Genomic DNA, 26461 nt, shown 5'->3' on the forward strand with positions numbered 1-26461 from the left:
ACAACAGATAACCGTGGGGGATAAAGGAGAAAACAAAAAGCACAATTAGCCATGGGAAAGAGGGGAAAAAACTGGAATTTAAATAAAAAGAAAGGAAAACTTTAAAGCTGCTCCTTCACTCACCATCTCCTCACTTGGTTTTCAGTCCCTATAGGAAGTGAACCAGCTCTGGAAGAGGACGAGGAGACAATGTGCAGAGTGGGTGGGCTCTCTGATTGACGTCTCTCACAGTCAATACAAATATTTCTGGGGCAACATGAGTTTCCTGAAACTTGGGAAACTGACTGGGAAATGGAGGTGACTTTGAGCAGCAGATCAGGTGGGGATTTAAACTTGTCACTGTCCCATCTGAATAAAACCTCACTTATTGCAGCTGCTGTCTCAGTCCCCGTGGTAAATGTTTCTCAGCTTGCTAGTGTGGGAATAGTATTTTTCATTTTTAGAGGGTTTCACCAGCATGTTACCGCTACCATGGACGCTGTCGGTCTTCCACTTCTGATCTATTATCAAAGACCTTTGAGAGTACACATCCCACACTGATGTTGTCAGCTTGAAAGTCTCTGAAAAATGCTATCCCCACATTAGAAATCTTTGTCAAACATTTACTCGGGGAACTGATTCACTTCCTATAGGGACTGAAAATCAAGTGAGGAGATGGTGAGTGAATGAACAGCTTTTATACAAATTATATCCCATTTTATCCACACCAATCTTCAGGCAGTCTGACTATCTTGTGGTAAAAACAAGGACTGCACATGCTGGAAACCAGAGTCTAGATTAGAGTGGTGCTGGAAAAGCACAGCAGGTCAGGCAGCATCCGAGGAGCAGTAAAATCGACTTTTAGGGCAAAAGCCCTTCATCAGGAATAGAGCCTCTATTCCTGAGGAAGGGCTTTTGCCCGAAACGTCGATTTTCCTGACTATCCTGTGGGCAATCAGGGGTGGAAATGTCCCTTATGCTGTGTGAGAAGATCCAGCTGAGAGAGCTGTTATTATACTGTAGACTGGGAATGGTCATTCTCTGTGTTGGGATCTAGATGTTTCGTGCCTTTTCAAATCCCTTCAAGACTTCTCAGGGCCCTGTCTCGAGTCATAGAGTCACAAAGCACAGAAACAGACCCTTCATCCAAACTCGCCCATGTCGACTAGATATCCTAAATTAATCTAGTCCCATTTGCCAGCATTTGGCACATATTCCCCATAATCCTTCCTATTCATGTACCCATCCAGATGCCTTTTAAAATGTGGCAATTTTACTGGCCTCCACAGCTTATGCTATGTGAGAAGATCCAGCTGAGAGAGCTCTTTACTTGATACTTTGTGCTGAACTGTGTGACTGCAGCAATGTGTTGGTGATTGAGTGTGTTGACTGGAAGCATTTCCCTTCTGAGTTTTGTTGCTGGCTTATTCCTGAACATGAGAAGGTGAGGTGTCATTATCTGGGAGGTGCAGACTGTCTAAGGATTCTTACACATTTGCAATTGTTGAGTTCTGTGTGCGTGTTTGGAGCTGGGTCTTATCGTGTGAACTGAAATGATCAAATCTCTCTGTGTGTGGGGATGTGGATATTGCCCGTCTTTTAAAATCCTTTTAAAAACAATGAAGACAGACTGGATCATTTAGGACTATATTCATCAGGTTTAGAAGAATAAGGGAGGATCTCAAAGCTCTATAATTCTATAAAACTGTACCATTCTGACAGGACTAGACAGACCATAATTAGAAAGGATGTCCCAGGAGTCCAGTGCCACAGGTCACAGTCTTAGGATACACAGCAGGCTCTTTCGGACTGACAGGAGGAGACGGTTCTTCACTCAAAGAATGGTGAGCGTCTGGAATTCTCTGTGACAGGGTGAGGTTGAAGCTAAAACTAGCGAATGTTTTCAAAAAAGAATTAATTTTGTTCTTCGGTCTAGAGAGATCAAAGGATATTGGGAGAGCGCAAGAAAGGGAAACTGAGTTGAATAATCAATCAGTGATCATATTGAATGGCAGATTTGATCCTGAGTCCCAGAATTTCAAAATAATCATATTTTAATACATTCCTGTGTAGCTCTAGCTTGAAGGACAATAGCATGTCACATCAAATCAGGAAAGCTTACCCACAGTGAGAGAATGGGATACAACAGCAGGAATTCAGGTAAGTTGCCTATTCCCTAACATTGGCCAGTGCCACTGGAAAGCAAGTAGCAGAGTGAGAAGAAGCTGAATGGCAACTGCCCAGATTGTTTGATCAGTTCATCAGTAAGTTCCCTCATAATCACAGAATGTGACAAGGTCAAGAGAGTTCAGACATTTGTTTCTTGGCCAAACTTTACTCCGTCCCAGCTGGGACTTGACCTCACAATGGAAGGAGATCCATATCTCGGATCCAACCTTCCAATTGGGCATCAGCCTCATGACCTGTCCTACCTGTCCATCTTCCTTCCCATTTATCCGATCCACCCTCCTCTCTGACATATCGTCATTACCCCGATCTCCACTTACCTATTGCTCTCTCAGCTACCCTCCCCCCAGCCCCCCCTCCCATTTATCTCACCACACCCTCAGCTCACAGCCTCATTCTTGATGAAGGGCTTTTGCCCGAAATATCGACTCTCCTGCTCCTCGGATGCTGCCTGACCTGCTGCGCTTTTCCAGCACCACATTCTCAACTTGATCTCACAGTCTCTGTTTTAGGAGGCCAGTGCCTTATCCATTAAATCATTTTGGGGATTTTGGGGAAGGGGGGGTGCTTGGTGAGTGTAACTTAACCCTTTGTGTCAATGTAACCAGTGCCAAATTTGATGCTTTTTTGAGGGCCGGCCCTTTTTTCTCAAATACAATCCGATTGGATCAATTCCAGGAATTAGGCTGACAGGCTTGGGTTATGCTTTTTGTGTGTCAGTAATTAGTACTGCAAAGGATCATTTGTATGTGAGGAGCTATGAACCTGCACTCCAAGGTCTCTTTGTTCAGCAACACTCCCCAGGACCTTATCATTAAGTGTATAAGTTCTGCTAAGACTTGCTTTCCCAAAATGCAGCATTTTATCTAAAATAAACTCCATCTGCCACTTCTCAGCCCATTGGCATATCTGATCAAGATCCCGTTGTAATCTGAGGTAACCTTCTTCGCTGTCCACTACACTTCCAATTTTGGTATCATCTGCAAACTTATTAACTATATCTCTTATGCTCACATCCAAATCGTTTATATAACTAATGAAAGGTAATGGATCCTGCACCGAACCTTGTGGCACTCCACTAGTCACTGGCCTCCTGTCTGAAAAACTCTCTACCACCACCCTCTACCTTTGAGACAGTTCTGTATCCAAATGGCTAGTTCTCCCTGTATTCCATGCTTGCTAACCAGTCTTCCATGGGGAATCTTGTCGAACGCCTTACTGAAGTCCATATAGATCACATCCACCGTTCTTCCCTCATCAATCCTCTTTGTGACTTCTTCAAAAAACTAAATCAAGTTTGTGAGACATGATTTCCCACGTGCTGAATATTGTGGAAACATTGGTGTAAATCCCCCACTTCTGACCTTATGATGGAGGAAAGTTATTGATAAAGCAGTTGGAGTGGTTGGACCAAGGACACTTCGCTCTGAACCTCCTGCAGGGATGTCAGAGAGCTGAGATAGAACATAGAACTGTACAGCGTAGGAATGGGCCCTTTAGTCCATTTTATTGTGCTGGACATGACGCCAATGAAACTAATCCACTCTGTCTGCCCTTAGTCCATTTCCCTTCACTCCTTGCATATTCATGTGCTTAACTGAAAGTTCCTTAAATGCCCCTATTTTATCTGCCTCCACCAACACCCCTTGGAGTCTGTGCAGACTCCTGTATATAAACTTAACCCTCAGGTCTCCTTTGAATTTTCCTCCTCTCACCTCAAATGCATGCTCCCTACTGTTAAGACATTTCAACTCTGGGAAAAAGATTCTGACTGTCAACCCTATCTTTACATCTCATAATTTTATAGACTTCGATCAAGTCTCCCCATAGCCTCTGCCACTCAAGAGAAAACAACCCAAGTGTTTTCAACCTCTCCTTCTCGATCATACCTTCTAATCCAGGCAGCATCCTGATGAACCTCTTCTGCTCCCTCTCCAAAGCCTCCACATCCTTCCTGTAATGTGGTAACTAGAATTGAATGCAATACTGTAACTTTACCAAAGTCTTATACAACTGCAACATGACAATCTGACTCCTGTATTTAATTACCCGACCAATGAAGGCAGCATGCCATATGCCTTCTTTATCACCCTGTCTACTCGTGTGGCCACTTTCAGGGAGACGACTGACCTCCCAACAACCATTTTCCCTCGTGCTAGATGTGACTGTGATCACTGGAGAGCTTTCCCTGATTCCCACTGACTTCCGTTTTGTTTATGATCTTCCAACCCTGCATTCTGTCCAATGCTGTCTTGATACGGAATGCTGCCTCTATCCTCCCATTCAATGCTGCCTCTATCCTCCCTCCTGTTCAATGCTCCCTCTATCCTCCCATCTGGAGTTCAGCTCTTTTGTCCATCAGGTTTTAATGAGGTCAGGAGCTGAGTAAAAGCTGGCAAAACTGAAACTGACTGTCAGTAAACAGGTTGGAGCTGTGATAGTGCCGAATGATAATAATGTCAATAACTTCTTCCAAGTAGACTGATGGATGGTAAATGGCCAGGTTGGATTCCTCCCTTTCTGAGGAGAGGATATACATGCATATTTGATCACTTAGCTGCATACATGGAAGTACTGAAAAATCTTGACTAGGGTTTTGGCTTCTTGTGGAGCACAGATCTTCAGTGCTACTGCCTTAATATTAACAGGGCCCATGGCCTTTTCAGTCATACAGCACGGAAGCAGCCCTTTGGTTCAACTTGTCCATGCCTACTATTTTTCCCAAAGTAAACTTGACTCACCTGTGCTTGGCTCATATCTTGTTAAACCTTTCCTGTTTGTTTACCTGTCTTTTAAATGTTGTAACTGTACCTGCAAATAACTACTTTCTCTGGCAGTTCATTCCAAATACAAATCACCCTCTGTGTGAAAAAGTTGCCGCTCAGGTCCCTTTTAAATATTTCTCCTCTCACCTTAAAAATATGCCCCTTAGTTTTGAACTCCCCCATGCTAGTGTGAATACCTTAGCTCATCACCTTATCTAAGCCCCCCATCATGTCTTCAGAAACCATTAACCTCTTATGCTTTTGTGAAAAAGATGCCAAGTTATCCAGCCTATCCTCATAACTCAATCCCTCCAGCCCCAGCAACACCCTGGTGGATCTTTTCTGAACCCTCTCCAATATAATAATGTCCTTCCTATAACAAGACAACCAGAACTGTACACAGTACTCCAAAAGTAGCCTCAGCAATGCCCTGTACAAACTCAACATGACATCCCAACTCCTATACGCAATAGTCCAAACAATGAAGGTAAGTGTATTAAATGCCTTCGTAACCACCCTGTGATGCAACTTTCAAAAGAATTATGTACCTGAAGCCCAAGGTCTCCTTGTTCAATAACATTATAGAACATACAACATAGAACATAGAAGAATACAGCGCAGTACAGGCCCTTCGGCCCTCGATGTTGCGCCGATCCAAGCCCACCTAACCTACACTAGCCCACTATCCTCCATATGCCTATCCAATGCCCGCTTAAATGCCCATAATGAGGGAGAGTCCACCACTGCTACTGACAGGGCAGTCCATGAACTCACGACTCGCTGAGTAAAGAACCTACCCCTAACATCTGTCCTATACCTACCCCCCCTTAATTTAAAGCTATGCCCCCTTGCAGGATTCTACCTTTAACTGTATAATTCCTGTCCTTGTCTTTTTAATCAAAATGCAATACCTCGCATGTGTCCATCAAATTGGCTGAACACTGGAATCTATTATGCTGAGGATGTCAAGAGTGACATTTCTGGTTGCAGATGTTTACAACTGATGTGATGGGCTCGACCATCATGGAGGCTGAGGAAATGCATGGAGCCTTCTCCTCCTCCAGTGAGTTGTTTATTTGTTTAATCCATTCCCAAACACGGGAATGTGGCAGGACTGCTGAACTTAGGTCTGACCTGTTGGTTTGAGGATTGCTTAACTTTGTCTATCACTTGCTGCTTATGCTGTTTTGCATGGAAAAGATGCTCAGTTCCTAGCATGACATGATTCTCTGAAGGGAGATATGAAAATAGAAATCTTTCTTTCTATCTTAGAGAAACATTTTTCTCCCTGTGAGTTGGAAAGTACCTAGCAAAGTGACATTGACCAATAGATTCATGTTGTAGGAACACTGACTAGGAAGACACCAGGTGCTCAAATTGGTTTGAATGGTGACAAAAATTTGATTTATTATGGGTAAAGAATCCATAGAGAAGACTGAAAGAACAGGAGACAACAACACAATATCCAGCTTTGACTAAAATAACAAAGCATTCAAAAATTACATCCAGACAGGAAAGTACAAACATTCTCCATGTTTTTAGTCAAACACCGAGCAACTGAACAGGTTCTATCTGTAATTCACATCATCAACTAAAGCAGGATCCAATTCTCCCCCTTACCTAACTCCTGAGAGCTGGCTCACTTCACTAACACACATAGACACATGCACATATATACATATATTTTTATCTATCATTGGGGAAACTCTCTCTTAGAACATTACAGACAGAAGCTTCTTTAAAATCTCTGTGCTTTAGTCTGGCTCCCAATTCTGATAGTCAGAGATGACGTTGAACTTCAGTGACACAGGATGGAGCTTGTTTCCATCAAACCAACCCACCTCTGGTTACAGAGATCCAGCGATCACATGGGCCCAGAGACCAATCAGATTCCTTTCCAAAAAAGGCCCTCTTCCCCCAGTTGAGTTGAACAGTGCGATCCAATTCTCAACCTCTGCCCTTTGGCCCTCCATTTACCAAACGAATCTGGAGTTGTCAATCTGGTTTAACCAATTTGTCATATCCAACTTCCAGACTATTGCTCGGAGAGAGTGAGGACTGCAGATGCTAGAGATCAGAGCTGAAAAATGTGTTGCTGGAAAAGCGCAGCAGGTCAGGCAGCATCCAAGGAGCAGGAGAATCGACGTTTCGGGCATAAACCCTTCTTCAGGAAGAAGGGCTTGAGCTTGACCTGCTGAGCTTTTCCAGCAACACATTTTTCAGCTCCAGACTATTGCTTCCAAGATTACTTTTATTCTCGTTTTTCCTGTGCATTTCTTGGCCTTCTCCATCCACCCACACTTCAGCTGGTGGGGAATCACCCTCTTGACTCTCTGCAGTTCAAACTGCTGCAGTGAAACCCTCACTGGTGTTGTTTGTAGGAGGCTGAACTGACACAGCTGATCGAGTGCTGGATCTCTTCGTCAATGGCGATCTTTTGAGAGAATTGGATTTTGAGGTCTGGGAAACTCTCTACTTGAATAGATAGGGTAACATATATGAGTTTTGTTTTGGCAGCGTTCAAGGACAGGTGAATTCAACAGATTGAGAGTAATTTGCAAACCCACTGCTGCATGGAAAATGACACTGAGGTCATGTGTAAACTGTGGATTAGGTGAACGCTTTCTGGGTGAATGTGTTGGTGGACACGGAGGTTTGTTAACTGTGAGAATGACTTGGCACAAACTTCGCACATGAATGGTTTCCCTCCAGTGTGAATGCTTTGGTGTTTGCAGAGAGTCGATGACTGTGAGAAGGATTTCTCACACACCTTGCATTTGAATGGTTTCTCCCCCGTGTGAACCCATTGGTGTTTGTGGAGATTCAATAACCAATAGAATGATTTATCACACACCTCACACTTGAATGGATTCTCCCAGGTGTGAACGCGTTGGTATGATGACGATTCAGAGAATGACTTGACACAAACCTTGTATCTGGATGGCTTTTCCCCACTTTGGGCATCCCAGTGTTTCAGCAAAGCTGAGGGTTCTGGAAAGCTCTTGCTGCAGCTCTGACACATGAATGGTTTCTGACAAGTGTTAATCTGTCGGTGTTTCATGAGCACTGACGATCGCCTGAAGGCTCGGTCGCAGACCTCACATGCAAAGCATTTCAGTTCCATGCTTCTCTGTGTTGCAGGTGGAACATCAGATGTACTTTGTGTATTTGGAGATCTGATATGTCTGTGGGGCCCTCCTCACATACCTCATATTTGAACAGCCTCTACCCCGTAGGCATGAGTCAGTGGTTCATGAGACTTGATGAATGATTGAAGTTCTCACCACACTTAGAACCACTCACACTTCTTCCCAGCCTTGCCCTGACTGATCACCCACAGTTCAACCTTCAGAAAGGCTGGTTCTGATGGAAGGTTCCACACACTGACCAGTGTCAGAACGGATGAGATGTCAATGTTTCCCTGACCCGATTATTTTGAAATGATGGTTTCAGTTTCAGACCTTCTCTATGTTGAACAATGCTGTGAAGGGAATGGATGCCTTCTGACAGTTGTGCAGGTGTTCTCTGGGTGATGGTCATGACCTATCTGCAGTGCGTGTGTGTATGTATGTATGTATGTCCAGGTAGGTTCAGATAAAAGCCCTTTCTTTCTCCTCACTGGACCTTTACCCATTCTCTGAACTAAAACGTGGCTCGGAGCAGACAATGTAGCTACGTTCTTTCCTCCACCCGGTTGCCATCTCCGATGGAAAGACAGCGTAAAATGAACAAGAACAATGAACAAAGAACATTACAGTGCAGAAACAGGCCTTTCGGCCATCCAAGCCTGCGCCGATCCAGATCCCCTCTAAACCTGCCGTCTATTTTCTCAGGACCTGTATTCCTTTGCTCCCTGTCCATTCATGTATCTGTCGAGATACACAGAGTCATAGAAATGTACAACATGGAAACAGACCCTTCGGTCCAACCCATCCATGCCGACCAGATATCCCAACCCAATCTAGTCCCACTTGCCAGCACCCGGCCCATATCCCTCCAAACCCTTCCTTTTCATATATCCATCCAGATGCCTTTTTAATGTTGTAATTGTACCAGCCTGCACCACTTCCTCTGGCAGCTTATTCCATACACATACCACCCTCTGAGTGAAAAAGTTGCCCCTTAGGTCTCTTTTATATCTTTCTCCTCTCAACCTAAACCTAAGTCCTCTAGTTCTGGACTCCCCAACCCCAGGGAAAAGACTTTGCCTATTTATCTTATCTGTGCCCCTCATGATTTTATAAACCTCGATAAGGTCACCCCTCAGCCTCCGACGCTCCAGGGAAAACAGCCCCAGTCTATTCCAGTTCTCCCTATAGCTCAAATCCTCCAACCCTGGCAACATTCTGTTCCTGCCCCTACCACCTCCGCTGGCAACGCATTCCAGGCACTCAGAGCTTTCCACATGTATCTCCCCTAAACTTTTCCCCTCTTACTTTGAACTCTTAACCTCTAGTAATTGAGTCCTCCACTCTGGAAAAAAGTTTCTTGCTATCCATCCTGTCTACACCTCCCATGATTTTGTAGGCCTCAATCAGGTCCCCCCTCAGTCTTCTTCTTTCCAATGAAACTAATCCTAATCTACTCAACCTCTCCTCATAGCTAACACCCTCCCTCCTGGGCAACATCCGAGTGAACCTCCTCTACACCATTGCCAAAATATCCACATCCTTTTGGTAACGTGGCGACCAGAACTGTACGCAGTTTTCCAAATGTGGCCGAACCAAAGTCCTATACAATTGTGACATGACCTGCCAACTCTTATACTCAATACCCCGTCCGATGAAGGAAAGCATTCTGTATGCCTTCTTGACCACTTTACTGACCTGCATTGCCACCTTCAAGGAACAATGGACCTCTGTACATCAATTTTCCCCAGGACTTTTCCAATTACTATATTATTCGCTCTGGAATTGCATCTTCGAAAATACATCACCTCGTATTTGCCCGGATTGAACTCCATCTGCCAATTCTCTGCCCAACTCTCCAATCTATCTATATTCTGCTGTATTCTCTGACCGTCCCCTTCACTATCTGCTATTCCACTGATCTTAGTGTCATCTGCAAACTTGCTAATGAGGCAATCTACACCTTCCTCCAAATTTAGTATATCACAAACAACAATGGTCCCAGCACTGATCCCACTGGACACCACAGGTCACAGGTCTCCATTTTGAGATGCTCCCTTTCACTACTACTCTCTGTTTCGTGTTGCTCAACCAGTTCTCTATCCATCGAGCTAGAACACCCTGGACCCCATTCAACTTTCCTCTGAACTCACATTATTGAACTACCAATTTGGAAACATCCCAGACTCCTCTGTCACCAGCCCTCTTTCATTGCAATGGAAGATTGGGAAGTCATCAAAACTGACTCCATGAAATTGACTCAGGTCACACAAGTTCAAGGAGAACAATCACTCCTCCTATTCTAGCTGATGATGAGTACTTCACCATTGGAATAGGAGTAAGCCATTCAGCCCCTCATGCCAGTTTCATTTCTCAGTGAGATCATGAGAAATGTTTGATCTGTGGCCGAACTCTATATACCTGCCTTTGGTCCACATCCTTCAATACTATTGCTTAACAAAAATATATCTATCTCACACTTGAAATGGAGATGTTGATCATCACCAAGGAAGTAGACACAGGACATTTCCCAAAATTGGGTGTCTGTGGGATGCAGTGAGCCATCAGCAGCAGCAGGATTGTATTCCACCACAATTTCACAGCCCAGCACAGCCTTCATTCCAGGATTACCATCAAACCATTAGACAGACATGGCACGAGCAGTACAAAGGACATTCTGGAGTCCAGGTTTGAGCCGAGTGGATACAATACAGAAGACTACATGCAGATGAAACACCAACAGTAACAGGTAATAAACAATACAACATCCCTACAAACAACAGATCAGAGCAATGCTCTGTCATCCTACCACACCTTGTTGAAAATTGTGTACAACCAGCCACTCACACCATGATGGAGGCCAGCACATAAAGCAAAACGTAGTGTTAAAGTGTCTTCAGACAAATGTATCAAGTGGGTGATCAAACCCAGTCTATTCCTGAGGCACTGGGAGAACCCACCTCCAGACCACTCCAAATCTCCAGGGTCAAAGCAGGAGGATGTTGTGAATGCTAAGGTTTTAAGCTCACATTTTAAACTTTCTGTGACTTAAAGAAAAGAGAGTATCTGGAAACCAAGAAAGTTCTGCCCAGCAAAAGGCCAAGGTGATTTCTGAAGCACATTAATAAGTACAGACTCGTTAAGTGAATGTAAAGTACACTTTGAAACAAAGGAGCGGACTAGACAGACTTGCTGACTCCGAGATTTGTGACAAATAGAATGAGATGGAAATGTGTTGCTGGAAAAGCGCAGCAGGTCAGGCAGCATCAACAAATAGAATGAGGCAAAGGAAGAGAGAGCGAGAGAGACCAAGGACTGCAGCCAGTGTGGTTAGCAGAGAGGAGAAAGTGTCCTTTCTGTGGGCTGCCAGGCAGAATATGGGAAGTAATACTGTCTCTGGTTGAAGCGACATATCGTGGGACAATCTAAATACTTTGGAAGATTTGTCCATGTGAAGCCACAGAAGGAATTACTGTTGGCAGTTAGTTCAGAACTTCTCAAGAAATTCATAGAAACGGCTTTTGCCAGTCACAAAAAGTGAAACAAGGAGAAGTAATCACCTGAATCTGTGGCTGATGTTGGATGAGTGTCTGCAAAAACTGTGATTCTGCAATGAGCAAGATGCGAAGTACAAACGTGGTGGGGAGTGTTTGGCCATGTTAAAAATTTGAAGGGGGATTTTTGTTTCTGTCGTCCAACGTATTAGTTGCCAACTTGGTACTCTTCAGCCAAATTCCGTTCTGCGGATTAGTTTGACTAAGTCTTGGAATCTTGCAAGTGATTAATTTGTGCTGAAAAATGTGTTGCTGGAAAAGCGCAGCAGGTCAGGCAGCATCCAAGGAGCAGGAGAATCGACGTTTCGGGCATAAGCCCTTCTTCAGGAAGATTCCAGCAACACATTTTTCAGCTCTGATCTCCAGCATTTGCAGTCCTCACTTTCTCCTAGTGTGATTAATTTGTGTTGGCCACTGGGATTTCCAATCAGTTTTGAAAGATTCTAGTCTTTACACAGATAATAATAATCCCTCAGAAAATAGCCCTTAAAAAAACCCAGAATATCTGGTCACCATTAGGCTGTTGTTTGTGGAATCTTGCTCTACTCACATCAGCTGTCATGTTTCCTACATTGTCAGAGTTCACTGGAAAAGTACTTTATTGTACTTTATTTGGACTTCTGATGGCTGTGAACAGATCTACATAAATAGAACAGTTCCTTTTCTTCTGAGAATATTCCCAAGAAGGGATGGTGAGAGGTCTTGGAGGGATTTGAAAAGACAGGCAATATCCAATCCCAACACAGCAACAGAACCTATCATTCGCAATCCATAGGATAATAACCAGCTCCCAAAGCAAACACAGAACTCAACAAAAGGAAATCAGTAAGAATCCTCAGACATTCTGCACCTCCCAGATAATGACACCTCACCTTCTCATATTCAGGAATGAGCCATTAACAGAACTCAGCCTGGAAATCAGAGGGAAATGCTTCCAATAAACACACTCAATATCTAACACACAGCTCCAGTCACACAGTTCAGCACAAAGCACCGAGTAAACAGCTCTCTCAGCTGGATCTTCTCACACAGCATAAGGGACATTTCCACCCCTGACTGCCCACAGGATAGTTAGACTGCCTGAAGATTGGTGTGGATATTATGGGATACAATTTGTATAAAAGCTGCTCCTTCACTCACCATCTCCTCACTTGGTTTTCAGTCCCTATAGGAAGTGAACCAGCTCTGAAAGAGGAAGAGGAGACAATGGGCAGAGTGGGTGGACTCTCTGATTGATGTCTCTCACAGTCAACCCAAATATTTCTGGAGCAACATGAGTTTCCTGAAACTTGGGAAACTGACCGGGGAAATGGAGGTGACTTTGAGCAGCAGATCAGGTGGGGATTTAAACTTGTCACAGTCCCATCTGAATAAAACCTCACTTATTGCAGCTGCTGTCTCAGTTCCCCTGGTAAATGTTTTACAGAGATTTATAATGTGGGAAGAGCATTCTTCATCCTCGGAGGTTTTCAAACTGATAACAGCAATGGGGGATGTGTATCCTCGGATGTGTTTGACAGCAGATTAAAAGAGCGGAAAGGTGGTTAAGTGGGTACCGCTGTTGATTACAGCACCAGGGTACCTGAGTTCGATTTCAGCCTCGGGCGACTGTCTGTGTGAAGGTTTGCACATCCACTTCCCTCCCCCCCAAGGGCCTGTACTGCGCTGTATTCTTCTATGTTCTATGTTCTATGTTCTATTACAGCACCAGGGTATCTGAGTTCGATTTCAGCCTCGGGCGACTGTCTGTGTGAAGGTTTGCACATCCCCTTCCCTCCCCCACCTTTTCCTTTGGTTGTTCCTCCCACACAATCCAAAGATAGTTAAAAATCACACAACACCAGGTTATAGTCCAACAAATTTAATTGGAAGCACACTAGCTTTCGGAGATATCGGAGCTTTCGGAGCAATCCAAAGATATGGAGGCTAAATGAATTAGCCATGGAAGATTGCCCATAGTGTTCAGGGATAGAACAAAGAAAATGAACAGGCCCTTCAGCCTTCTAAGCCTGAGCTGATCCAAATCTACTGTCTAAACCTGTTGCCCACTTCCTAAGCATCTGTATCCACCTCCTCATGCATCTGTCCAGATGCATCTTAAATGATTCTACCATGCCTTCCTCTACCATCTCTTCTGGCAATGTGTTCCAGGCGCCCACTTCCCTCTATGCAAAGTACTTGCTGCGTGTATCCCCCTTAAACATTTCACCTCTCACCTTGAAAGCGTGACCTTTCATTATTGAATTCATCACCCTGGGAAAAGCTTGTCTCTATCCACCCTGTCTATACCCTTCATGATTTTGTAAACCTCAATCAGGTCCCCCCTCAATCTCCTTTTTTCTCATGAAAACAAACCTAACCTACTCAACTTCTCTTTATAGCTAGCACCTTCCATACCAGGCAACATCCTCGTAAACCTTCTCTGCACCTTCTCCAAAGTGTCCACATCTTTTTGCTAATGTGGCGACCAGAATTGTACACAGTATTCTAAATGTGGCCGAACCAATGTCTTGTACAATTTTAACATGACTTGCCAGCTCTTATACCCGTCCAATGAAGGCAAGCATACTATATGCCTTATTGACCACTCTATCCACCTGTGCAGCAACCTTCCGGGTACAATGAACCTGCACTCCCAGATCGCTCTCTGCCCATCAACTTTTCCCAAGGCTCTTCTGTTCATTGTATAATTTGCTGTAGAATTAGTCTTGCCCAAATGCATCACCTCACATTTGTCTGGATTGAAATCCATCTGCCACTTTTCCGCCCAACTCTCCAGTCTATCAATATCCTCCTGTATTCTTTGACAGTCCCTTATGCTTTCTGCTACTCCACCAATCTTCATGTCACCTGCAAACTTGCTGATCATATTAACAGTGCCCTCTTCCGGATCATTTATGTATATCACAAACAACAGTGGCCCCAGTAATGACCCCTGTGGAACACCACTGGTCACCTTTCTCCATTTTGAGAAACTCCCTTCAACTACTACTCTCTGTCTCCTGTTGCTCAACCAGTTCTTTATCCACTTAGCTAGAACATCCTGCACACTATGTGACTTCACTTTCTCCATTAGTCTACCATGGGGAACCTTATCAAACACCTTACCAAAGTCATGTATATGAAATCAACAGCCCTTCCTTCATCTCTCAACTTGGTCACTTCCTCAAAGAACTCTATTAAATTGTAAGGCACGATCTCCCCCGCACAAAACCATGTTACCGATCACTGATAAGCCCATTCTTTTCTAAATATAAATAGATCCTATCCCTCAGTACCCTCTCCAGCAACTTTCCCACCACTGACGTCAGGCTCACTGGTCTGTAATTACCCAGAATATCCCTACTACCCTTCTTGTACAGGGTGATAACATGAGCAACCTTCCAGTCCTCCGGCACCTCACCTGTATTTAAGGATGCCACAAAGATATCTTCAGGGCCCCAGCTATTTCCTCTCTCACCTCCCTCAGCAACCTGGGATAGATCCCATCCGATCCCCGGGATTTTTCTACCTTAATAACCTCTGGCCTACCCAACACATCTTCCCTACTTATGTCAATGTGATCCAGACTAATCAAACTTCTATCTCTAATCTCAACATTCATCATGTCCCTCTCCTCAGTGAACACTGATGCAAAGTCATAATTCAGGATCTCACCTATTCTCTCAGGTTCGACACACAGTCTTCCTTCACTATCTTTTAGTGGACCAATCCTTTCTCTAGTTACCCACTTGCTTCTTATATAAGAATAAAATGCTTTGGGATTCTCCTTAATTCTGCTTGCCAAAGCTTTTTCATGATCCCTTTTAGCCCGCTAGATTCCTCGTTTAAGACTTGTCCTACTCTCCCGATATTCCTCCAGGGCCCGTCCTGTTCTTAGCTGCCTAGACCTTATGTAGGCTTCCCTTTTCCTCTTGGCTAGTCGTACAATTTCTCTTGTCATCCACGGTTCATGAATCCTACCCTTCCTATCCTTTGCCTTCAACGGGACATGCCTATCCTGCACTATCTTTGAAAGCCTCCCACATCTCAAATGTGGACTTCCTTCAAATGGCTGTGTCCAATCTACATGTCCCACCTCCTGCCTAATTTTGATATAATTGGCCTTGGCCCAGTTTAGTACTCTTCCTTTAGGACCACTCTCATCTTTATCTACGAGTATTCTAAAACTTACAGAATTGTGGTCACTGTTCCCAAAGAAATCCCCCACAGCAACTTCTACCACCTGTCCTGGCTCGTCCCCCAGTACCAGGTCCAGTATGGTCCCTTCCCTCGTCTGACTATTGATGTGTAGGTTAAGTGGTACTCAGGGGTAATACAGGGTAATAGGTTAGGGGAATGGGTCTTCGGAAGGTTGGAGTAGATTTGCTGGGCCGAAATGACTGGTTCCACATGGTAGGGATTCCATTTTTAAAAAAAGAGGAAGTACCACGGTAGTCAAGGTTGTGACAAGATCAGCAAATACACAGGAGAAAGGGACACAGAATGCATAAACGTTCACACTGTATTTGTAATAACTAAGCAATCTCAACTGAAAAGGAACATCCTTTATTGAACACTAAAGTAGAGACACTACTAATGGCCTACGTAGGCTAGTCCCAGCCCTGGGACAGACAGTTCTGTTGACTCATTTCTGGGTCTGCTTTACTTTTATTTTGTGCTCAGAAGTGCTCTTACACACAACAGACTGGTTTTTGCTGAGGCCAAATCATTGGGACATCTTTTTTTTCATCTATTGACTGCCACCAGTCCATCATTTATGTAGCCAGTTGGATATTTACTGCACATGCAAAACCTGAGGCCTATGCAAGTCAGAAAAAGGTGAAGGCAAGGTAGGGAGAATGGAAAAGGTTGAAATCAAAATGGAGTTGGAAGGGGAGAGAAAGCACTGTACCCCCTCCAGTAGCCACCTCTCTCTAAAGGTATTTGAGATACCCATGTACTCTCTCTCCAAGCATTCCTGGGCATAAACCTAACCATCAAACCCCTGTTTATATTGACATCAGAGATCGCAATGATATGTCCAGCTACAGTGCACAGAGGGATTTATCCAAACTTCTCCTTGTACATAAAAACAGGAATTTCATGCCCTCACATTTCAAATTTACTCCATAACCAAAGTACATGAAGAAAATGATGAAACATGAAAAAAACTGTTCTTTTTCTTCTTCTCCAGTTTCTTCTGTCCATAGAAAACATTGCATAAACATAATCTTTAAACTGTCCAGGCGTTCTTATCGTAAGGCTGAGAATTGCTGGCAGCACAACTGGTGTCAGCTGGTTACTGAGGTGACTGTCTCCCTGGGGAATGTTCTGGCCATGTCAGTACTTTTTAAAATTCATTCCTGGATTTGGACATGCTCACTGTGCCTGAATGTGTTGCTGAATCACTGATGTCCCTTCAGAAGTTGATGGTGAGCTACCTTCTTGACTGTCTGCACTCTGTGGTGGTGTCAGTGTTGTCAGAAAGGGATTGTTACCATGATAACTGTTGCTGCTGATTCATTGCATTCATTGGGAGATGAATAACCTCTGGGGCCGATGGTTTTTCCTTTCCTCATTCAGTCGGTGATGTGCCTCATCAGATCTCTGTAGTTAAGAAACAATTTGTCTGACTGCGTGTAGGTGACTGCTGTTTCAACAACAGATCTGACAGTTCCCTTTCACTGTTAATGATCACGGTGACAACTTCTATGCATGGGTCTCAAGTTACCACATGGGCTGGTTTTTCTTGAATGCAATGAACGTCTGCACTCTGAGGGGCTCTTCAATTCTCAGTTCTGGCAATGATTTCACAGCTTGGTCAAAGTGACATTTGGGTTTCTGTCTTTCACTTTGATCTTGCCACTCAGTCCTGTTTCTATTTCTGGTCCCAATTATGTTCTATTAATTAGTAAATTAGATTGGGTGCCGTGTGATATTAGTCTCTGGATTGGACATATTTTCCAGTCTTCGGTCGGTGTATATCACCAGTCAAACATCAGATTGCACACATTTATACTGGACCAGGTAGATTCCGATGATCCCTTAAGCAATTTTCAACATTCCCTCAGCCTTTCCATTTGACTGTGGATTGTGTGGAGATGATGTGTGATGCTGAATTTCACAATTACTGATGCAATGTCTGAATTCTTCCCTTGTGACTTAAGGTCATTGTCACTGATCGCAATGTTAGGATTGTCATGACAGATGGAAGTGTGCTTTCAGACATTCTACAATTTCACTGATAGTCACTGACCACAAGTGCTCTCACTCCACACTGCCTGAATAGTAGTCAACTGTGATGAGATAATTAGTTGCAGTGAGAGTGAAGAGGTCTACTTGAAACTTCATCCATGGCCTGTCTGGGATGTCGGGAGTCATAAGCAGCTGTTTATTTTGTTTAGTTTGACGTTGATTGCAGCTAACTGATGTGGTCATTCACTGCTTCTGTTTGACCAGTAAGTACTTCCCTTACCTTCCTCAGATTAGACTTGATCCCTTCATGGTTTGTGTGGGATGTACTTCAGTATCTCTTTTCTCATCTCCTTAGGGATAATGATCTTGTTCCCTTCACACAATCTGCCACTCTGGGTGATCACTTAGACTCAATTTTCAATTATATTTCCCCTCAGAGTAACAATTGTAGCAGCCTCCTGGCAGCGAAAACACAGATAGATTGATAACTTGGCCAAACAGCAAGGGATGCTGCGTACAATGGCCAAGTAAAATTCTGAAGTAAAAAGCCCACACACCAGACAAGTGCAAACACAGCAGTCAGGTGCTAATCACATTCGCATATTGTAAAAGGTAACAAAAGCAAACAGTTATCCTGGGCAGACAAATCCCCAACCACTTATCCACCAAACAAAGGAGGGCCCAGACGGAAAGGCACAAGGAAACAAACAGTAAGGAGCCTTCCAAATGATTGACAATGTTTCAAACCATTAAGTGTGTTTCCCTGATTGGCCTGAATTATAGAAAGTTCCTGAAAACTATCCAAAAAGGTGTAAGTCCAAGCTCTCTTTAATCTTCTCGAGATCTTCCAGGGAGACCCGCATGGCAGAAGAGACAGACCAGCTGATCATTGAGAGAGAGAGGTGGGGAGAGAAAGAGAGAGAGAGAGAGAGAGAGTAAAGTGGAGGAAGAGAGAAAGCAGCTTTGCAGACCAGAGAGACAACCAGAGAGAGTGAGAGAGAGTGTGTGACTGCAAATCTGCAAGAGACTCGGGAAGTATTGTAAGCTTAAGAGGCCAAATAAGAGATAGTATGTGAATATTAAAGGTTATTGTAATGATTTTTCCTGATAAAAGTTGGGACTGTTTTGCTTTGGGACCCACCTGTGTTCATAGTGATTTGACTGCTTTGGTATTTAGATTAGATTCCCTACAGTGGGGAAACAGGTCCTTTGGCCCAACAAGTCCATACCAACTCTCCAAAGAGTAACCCACCCAGACCCATTTCTCTCTGACTAATGCTCCTAACACTATAGGCAATTTAGCATGGCAAATTCACCTGATGTGCACATCCTTGGACTGTGGAAGGAAACCCAAGCAGATGCAGGGAGAATGTGCAAACTCCACACAGACAGTTACCCAAGGCTGGAATTGAACCTGGGACCCTGGTGCTGTGAGTTAGTAGTGCTAACCACTGAGCCACCGTATGTATTGTGGGACACCTTGGCAAATTCATTCGTAACATTCTGGTTGGAGTTGTCAAATTGTTTAAGGAGGAAGAAGACAACATTTGGCTTCCCCAGATGGTCTTCATTAAGAAGCAACCATCTGGGCCTCTGAGGTCAAACCCACTAGCCTGGTATCCTCAGAATTCAGGCTGAGCTGTAATTAAGAAGGTAAATACCCCACGTGAAAGACAGGATTCTAATGAGTAACTGAGGATGCGGGCAGCTGACCAGAAATTGACCCAATGGGGAGAGTGAGTCCTCTTGGGGAAAGCCCAGTTTGGAGTGTCTCAGGCCCACAGCTTAAGAAGTGACTGTAATATTTGACTTTTTAACTTTATTTCTTTATTTTCCACTTTTATATGAAAAAGACTGTAGTGCTGAACTTTTAACTTTTTCTTTATTTTTCTACTTCTGTCACTAAGATTTTGTCCCAAGGTACTTTCTATCCAAGATAGTGTCATATGTAGCAATATTGTCCACTTTTCATTGTTCTCTTGTACCCCATACTTGAGTACATATGATAATAAAAACCTAAACCTAGGTGTTCTACAGCCAGAGCGAGCAAAGCACAAGCTGGCAAAGGGAACTGGAGTATAGAGGGTCTCCAAAGAAGTCAGCCTAGAGGGGTACAGGTATAGAAACCCTTAGAAACATTTTTGGCTCCTTGAACGAATTAAGGGAGCTTTTATTTTGTCCCTGTCCCAGAAATCTTTGATGGGTTCAGTGTGTGGGGAGCTTTATTTTATTCATTTCCTGTTCCAATGAATAAAATAAATATTCCACTGAATTTTAAAACCTTGTTGTCCCTGTTCTGGGATGGGAACGCAGCAAAGGACATTGATTTTCAGTTTAATTTGGGTTTGAATGAGTAGAGGAACATTTACTCTGTAGTTCGACTCTTGTTGTCCCTACCCCAGGAGTGTTTGGTGGAGACAGAGTCAAGGGAAAGTCATTCCTTATTTTCAGAGTTGAAGGAACTTTATTTTGAATTGAGTTCCAAAGAGTTGAGGAAACATTTCTGTTTAAAAGGAGTAGAGACATTGGCAGCTGTTGACAGCTCTGAATACTCTACTGCTCCAATTGAAATGACTGCTAGGTGTGTTAAAGAGTACCTGGCAGAGACTAGGTCAGAAAGCCAGGGATAGCTGTAATACACAGGTGTGGGAAACTCTACAGTCAGGCCACGAGAAGGGGTTAAAGACTTATCTCTGCAAAGTGTTTGAAGGGATCACCATGCTCTAGTTCTAAACGTCTAAGACTTTGAGAAACTGTAATAAGAATCTAGCTAAAGCTTTACCTTAACTACAGCCACTTCCCAGAACGTAATAACATGGAAGAGACACCGGCAATAATACGCTTGTAAGCAAAATGGGACAAGTATCCCCTTGTCCAACGTGGGAGGATACTCTCAGACAATATCTTTTTTGAAAAATGGCCCAAATACACAGATTTTTGTCGCACCCAGACTGACCCTGCACCATTGGGTTCCATGACCCAAGACATATGGCTAGAAACACATAATAAGTTAGGAAAGAAGGCAACTGAGGGAACCACAGCACCAGTAGCAGCATGCAGCTGAGGAGATTTCTGCAGCTGACCAGCTGAGATTAGATCGCTGCGGGAGTGATTAGAAATCACTAGTATGAATTGGAAAAGTTAAAACTTGTAATTAAACAACAGGACCCTAGAATACAGGAAAAAAACCTGATCCGTATGGGACAGTTCCAGTCGCAATTTGAAAGAGACGATCTGAGTAAGAGGAGGACCATGGGGGAGCAGGAGACAGCCTCAGTGTACATAGACAAGCTGGAACAACAGTGTAAGGAGCTTCAAGCAGCTGTAAGATTCTCTAACTCTGCAACGCAGAGCAATGCATGTCAGGCCCCAGTGTGGAACATTCAAAGTGCCAGGAACAAATATAATCTCGAGTGAACCAGGTCTCTGCCCAGAATTGGATAATGTGGGCCTTTGGAGTCCTACCTCCCCAGGGAGATAACGAGAGACCCCGCACTGACACATCCACATGCAATCCACCTTCAGCCTACAAATGAGGATCCCCACTGTTTCTCCTGGGCAATGGCAGCTTCAACCTCTACCCCTGACCCCTAGCCAAAACTGGAGTCCACAAATCATGTAGTCACCTCGCGTCAAGTATCCATCACCCATTCCAGCCGCATCACCAAAAAGGGGACACTGTTTGATTCCATCTCTGCCCTAAACACGTTTTTTGGTGAGTGCTACCGACAGTCAGTTATATACAGACTGGGTGCTGCTAAGCAAAGCAGATTAATCACCATGTGATTAGTCCAACAGGCCACTCTGTCCTTCCCAAGGACCAACAAGTAGGGAGGAGGAGATCTATGATGAGATGAAGGCGGTGATCCTCACTGCTGTGGGATAGGATAAGGCAGACCCAATGAAGGCGCCATACAAGTGCAGTCGTCAACAAGGGGAACACCCTAACAGCTCTGCCCAGAGACTCTGGGTCCAATTTGTCCGGGTTTTCAGGGACGTGACTTTACCAACGAACAACTGAAAAACTGGGTGCAAACCCTTATCTCCCATGCCTCAGGTAGAGGGAGAGACGCATGCCTGGGATTTGACCCCTCGACACCTCCTGTAATGAGGCTTGGGTCCCTTGCAAATTAATCACGATGTGGGAAAGGGAGTTGAGGGCACAGCAGTCATCTGCAAAATCAGTTCACGTAAGTGGGGTCCAGACTTATAGTCCGCCTTCAACTTGGAGGAATGGAAGAAGGAATGCACCAAGGAATCGCAGAGTCTCCCCTTCCATACGAGTCCCCTGCCCCCAGAAAAATGGAACTCCACAAACAAACTCAGAACTGAATCAGTGATATAACTGTGGCCAAACTGGTCATTTCATTTGGGGCTGCCAGGTATCTAAGCTTCCGACCTGGCACTGGGAAGTTTGGAAAAAAGGCGCTGACACCCAGTGGATCATCCTGATAACAATAAATGGAGTGAAAACAGACTGTGGCTTATACATGGAGGATGACAGGGGCAACCTCATAGAGCTGCCCAGCCAAATGAGTACACAAGCTGCCACTTGGCAGCGAGCCAGGAACAGCTCCTGCCACCACTAAACATCCATTTGCACATTGGATGATAACCCACTCCTCCACATTACATCCTGCATAAGGGACACATTTATTTTATTGCCGCTTTTTTATTACCAAAATAAAATGGGAGTCCAAGAATGCCATGTGGAACGTGGTGTAAGATATTAGACAAAGACATTTTCAGAAATTATTCTTGTTCTCTTTTTCGGAAGTGCACCAGAGCAGCTACTCCAAGGCAGTGATGCAACCCATCCAGAATGTTTATTGCGTGTTATGTTTAAATATTACAATGACTGTATTTAAAACTGTAGCATGGTCACAAAGGAAAAACAAAGTCCCCAGGATACCTGTGGTGCGACCCACTGGACACTGTGGAGTGTGTAGATGGGAGCCTCTGCATCCATCCTGGGAAATCAGTGATATTCTGGCATAGCCATCAGCTCATGGTGTAGAGGAAACCTGACGGAAATTCCATATTGTGTTATATGAGTCTGGGGACCACAGACAATTGGTGGGATTTCTCCAAAAACGGGTGCAGGATGGTGGGATACCGAAAATATAGACTATATAATGAATCCCAGTCATAACAGATGTATCAGTGATACTGTCATCAGAGTGGTGGCCTTCCCCATTAAACCGATTGTATTCCTCCCTGATCCACAGGAGTGTGGAATGAGGGACAGGAAAATAAGAGGGAAAACCCAGACCAGCAGTCAATTTTTCCTAGTAACAAAGTTGAGGAGCTTGGAAGTTGAAAAGATTGGAATGATAAAAACGTGTATTGGGTAGGTTATCATGACGCTCTCCCGTATGCTGAGGAGAGACAGGGTAAAATGATAGGTGCCACTTTAACAAACAAACAGGCCATATCATCATATGCCCGTAACTTGTCATCCATGAATTCAGTTCCTCTCACATCGAACTGTGGTCCTAATTGCACTCACCTTGATATACCTTAGGATACTGATGGTTGAGATTACAGGCTGGGAAAGACATGTATCCCAACAGGTTGGTACACTCACTATAAATAATATTGTACACACACATAGGGGCTAAAAGTTAGATTGATCACCCAGGCTTATCACTGTTGTCACTTCTATTTGTTCTAATTACTGAATGTTGTGGATAAACCTCAATCCTGTGTGGATTGTTGTCACAGAGTCATGGAGATGTACAGCACAGAAACAGACCCTTTGGTCCAACTTGTCCATGCCGACCAGATATCCCAACCGAATCTAATCCCACCTGCCAGCACCCAGCCTATATCCCTCCAAACTCTTCCTATTCATATCCCCATCCAGAAGCCTTCTAAATGTTGCAATCGTATTAGCTTCCACCACTTCCTCTGGCAGTTCATTCCGTACACGTTCAACCCTCTGCATGAAACAGTTGCTCCTTAGGTCTCTTTTATATCTTTCTTCTCTTACCCTAAACCTACGCCCTCTAGTTCTTGACATCCCCACCCCAGGGAAGAGACTTTGTCTATTTATCCTGTCCATGCCCCTCAAGATTTTATAAACCTCTATAAGGTCATCCCTCAGCTGCCGACAATCCAGGGAAAACAGCCCCAGCCTATTCAACCTCTCCCTATAGCTCAAATCCTCCACCCTGACAACATCCTTGTAAATCTTTTTTGAACCCTTTCAAGCTTCACAACATCTTTCTGATAGGAAAGAGACCAGAATTTCACACAATACTCCACCAGTGGCCTAACCAATGACCTGTACAGTCACAACATGACCTCCAAATCCCTGTACACAATACTCTAACCAATAAAGGAAAGCATACCAAATGCCTTCTTCACTATCCTATCTACCTGCGATTCCACCTTCAAGGAGCTATGAACCTGCACTCCAAGGTCTCTTTGTCCAGCAGCACTCCCTCGGACTTTACCATTAAGTATATAAGTCCTGCTAAGATTTGCTTTCCCAAAATGCAGCACCTCACATTTATCTGAATTAAACTCCATCTGCCAATTCTCAGTCCATTGGCCATCTGATCAAGATCCCATTGTAATCTGAGGTAACCTTCTTTGCTGTCCACTACACCTCTAATTTTGGTGTCATCTGCAAACTTACTAATTTATATCTCTTATGCTCACATCCAAACCATTTATATAAATGATGAAAAATAGTGGACCCAGCACCGATCCTTGTGACACTCCACTGGTCACAGGCCTCCAGTCTGAAAAACAACCCTCCACCACCATTCTCTATCTTCTACCTTTGAGCCAGTTCTGTATCCAAATGGCGAGTTCTCCCTGTTTTCCGTGAGATCTAACCTTGCTAACCAGTCTCCCATGGGGAACCTTGTCGAAGGCCTTACTGAAGTCCACATAGATCACATCGACCGCTCTTCCCTCATCAATCCTCTTTGTGGCTTCTTCAAAAAGCTCAATCAAATTTGTGAGACATGAGTTTCCACATACAAAGCCATGTTGACTATCCCTAATCAGTCCTTGCCTTTCCAAATACATGTACATCCTGTCCCTCAGGATTCCCTCCAACAACTTGCCCACCACCAACGTCAGGCTCACTAGTCTATAGTTCCCTGGCTTGTTATTACCACCTTTTTAAACAGTGGCACCACGTTAGCAAATGTCCAGTCATCCGGCACCTCACCTGTGGCTATCGATGATACAAATATCTCAGCAAGGGGCCCAGCAATCACTTCCCTAGCTTCCCTCGGGTACACCTGATCAGGTCCAGGGGTTTTATCCACTTTTATGTGATTCAAGACATCCAGTCCTTCCTCCTCTGTAATATGGGCGTTTTTCAAGATGTTACCAACTATTTCCCTACATTCTATGTCTTCCATGTCCTTTTCCACAATAAACACTGATGCAAAATACTCATTTAGTATCTCCCCCATCTCCTGCAACTCCACACAAAAGCCGCCTTGCTGATCTTTTAGAGGCCCTATTCTCTCGCTAGTTACCCTTTCATCCTAAACGTATTTGTAAAATCCTTTGGATTCTCCTTAACTGTATTTGCCAAAGCTATCTCATGTCCCCTTTTTGTCCTCCTGATTTCCCTCTTAAGTATACTCCTACTGCCTTTATACTCTTCTAAGGATTCACTCGATCTATCCTGTCTATACTGACATATGCTTCCTCCTTTTTCTTAACCAAACCCTCAATTTCTTTCGTCATCCAGCATTCTGTATAACTACCAGCCTTTCCTTTCATCCTAACAGGAATCTACTTTCTTTGGATTCTCATTATCTCATTTCTGAAGGCTTCCCATTTTCCAGTTGTCCCTTTACCTGCGAACATCTCTTCCCCAATCAGCTTTTGAAAGTTCTTGCCTAATATCATCAAAATTAGCCTTCCTCCAATTTAGAACTTCAACTTTTCGATCTGGTCTATCCTTTTCCATCACTATTTTAAAACTAAGAGAATTATGGTCGATGGCCCCAAAGTGCTCCCCTACTTACACTGTAGTCACTTGCCCTGTCTTATTTCCCAACAGTAGGTTAAGTTGTGCACCTTCTCTACTAGGTACATCCACATATTGAATCAGAAAATGTGCTTGTACACACTTAATAAATTCCTCTCCATCTCAACCCTTAACACTATGGCAGTCCCAGTCTATGTCTGGAAAGTTAAAATCCCCTACCATAACCACACTATTATTCTTTCAGACAACTGAGATTTCCTTACAAATCTGTTTTTCAATTTCCCTCTAACTATTAGGGGGGTCTATAATACAATCCCAATAAGGTGACTATCCCTTTCTTATTTCTCAGTTCCACCCAAATAACTTCTCTGGATGTATTTCCGGGAATACCCTCCCTCAGTCCAGCTGTAATGCTATCCCTTATCAAAAGCACCACTCCCCCTCCTCTCTTGTCTCCCGTTCTGTCCTTCCAGTAGCATTTGTATCCTGGGACATTAAGCTGACAGTCCTGTCCATTCCTGAGCCATGTTACTGTAATTGCTATGATCTCCCAATCCCATGTTCCTAACCATGCCCTGAGTTAATTTGCCTTCCCTGTTAGGCCTTCTGCATTGAAGTAAATGCAGTTTAATTAATCAGTCCTACCTTGTTATCTGCTTTGTCCCTGCCTGCCCTGACTGTTTGACTCGCTTCTGTTCTCGATTGTGC

The 26461-nt window shown here is 43.9% G+C and overlaps 1 long non-coding RNA gene across 1 annotated transcript in view; it reads left to right on the forward strand.

Moving 5' to 3' along the window:
• Window positions 1-249: 249 nt before the first annotated feature.
• Window positions 250-26461, forward strand: part of LOC122541659 — a 32211-nt gene continuing 5999 nt past the window's right edge. Inside the window, exons 1-2 of the long non-coding RNA XR_006309641.1 lie at window positions 250-319; window positions 1702-1823. This is a non-coding gene — a long non-coding RNA (uncharacterized LOC122541659). The remainder of the gene's footprint in view (window positions 320-1701; window positions 1824-26461) is intronic.

The sequence above is a fragment of the Chiloscyllium plagiosum genome, chromosome 37 (genome assembly GCF_004010195.1).
Source record: "Chiloscyllium plagiosum isolate BGI_BamShark_2017 chromosome 37, ASM401019v2, whole genome shotgun sequence".
NCBI classification, from domain to species: Eukaryota; Metazoa; Chordata; class Chondrichthyes; order Orectolobiformes; family Hemiscylliidae; genus Chiloscyllium; species Chiloscyllium plagiosum.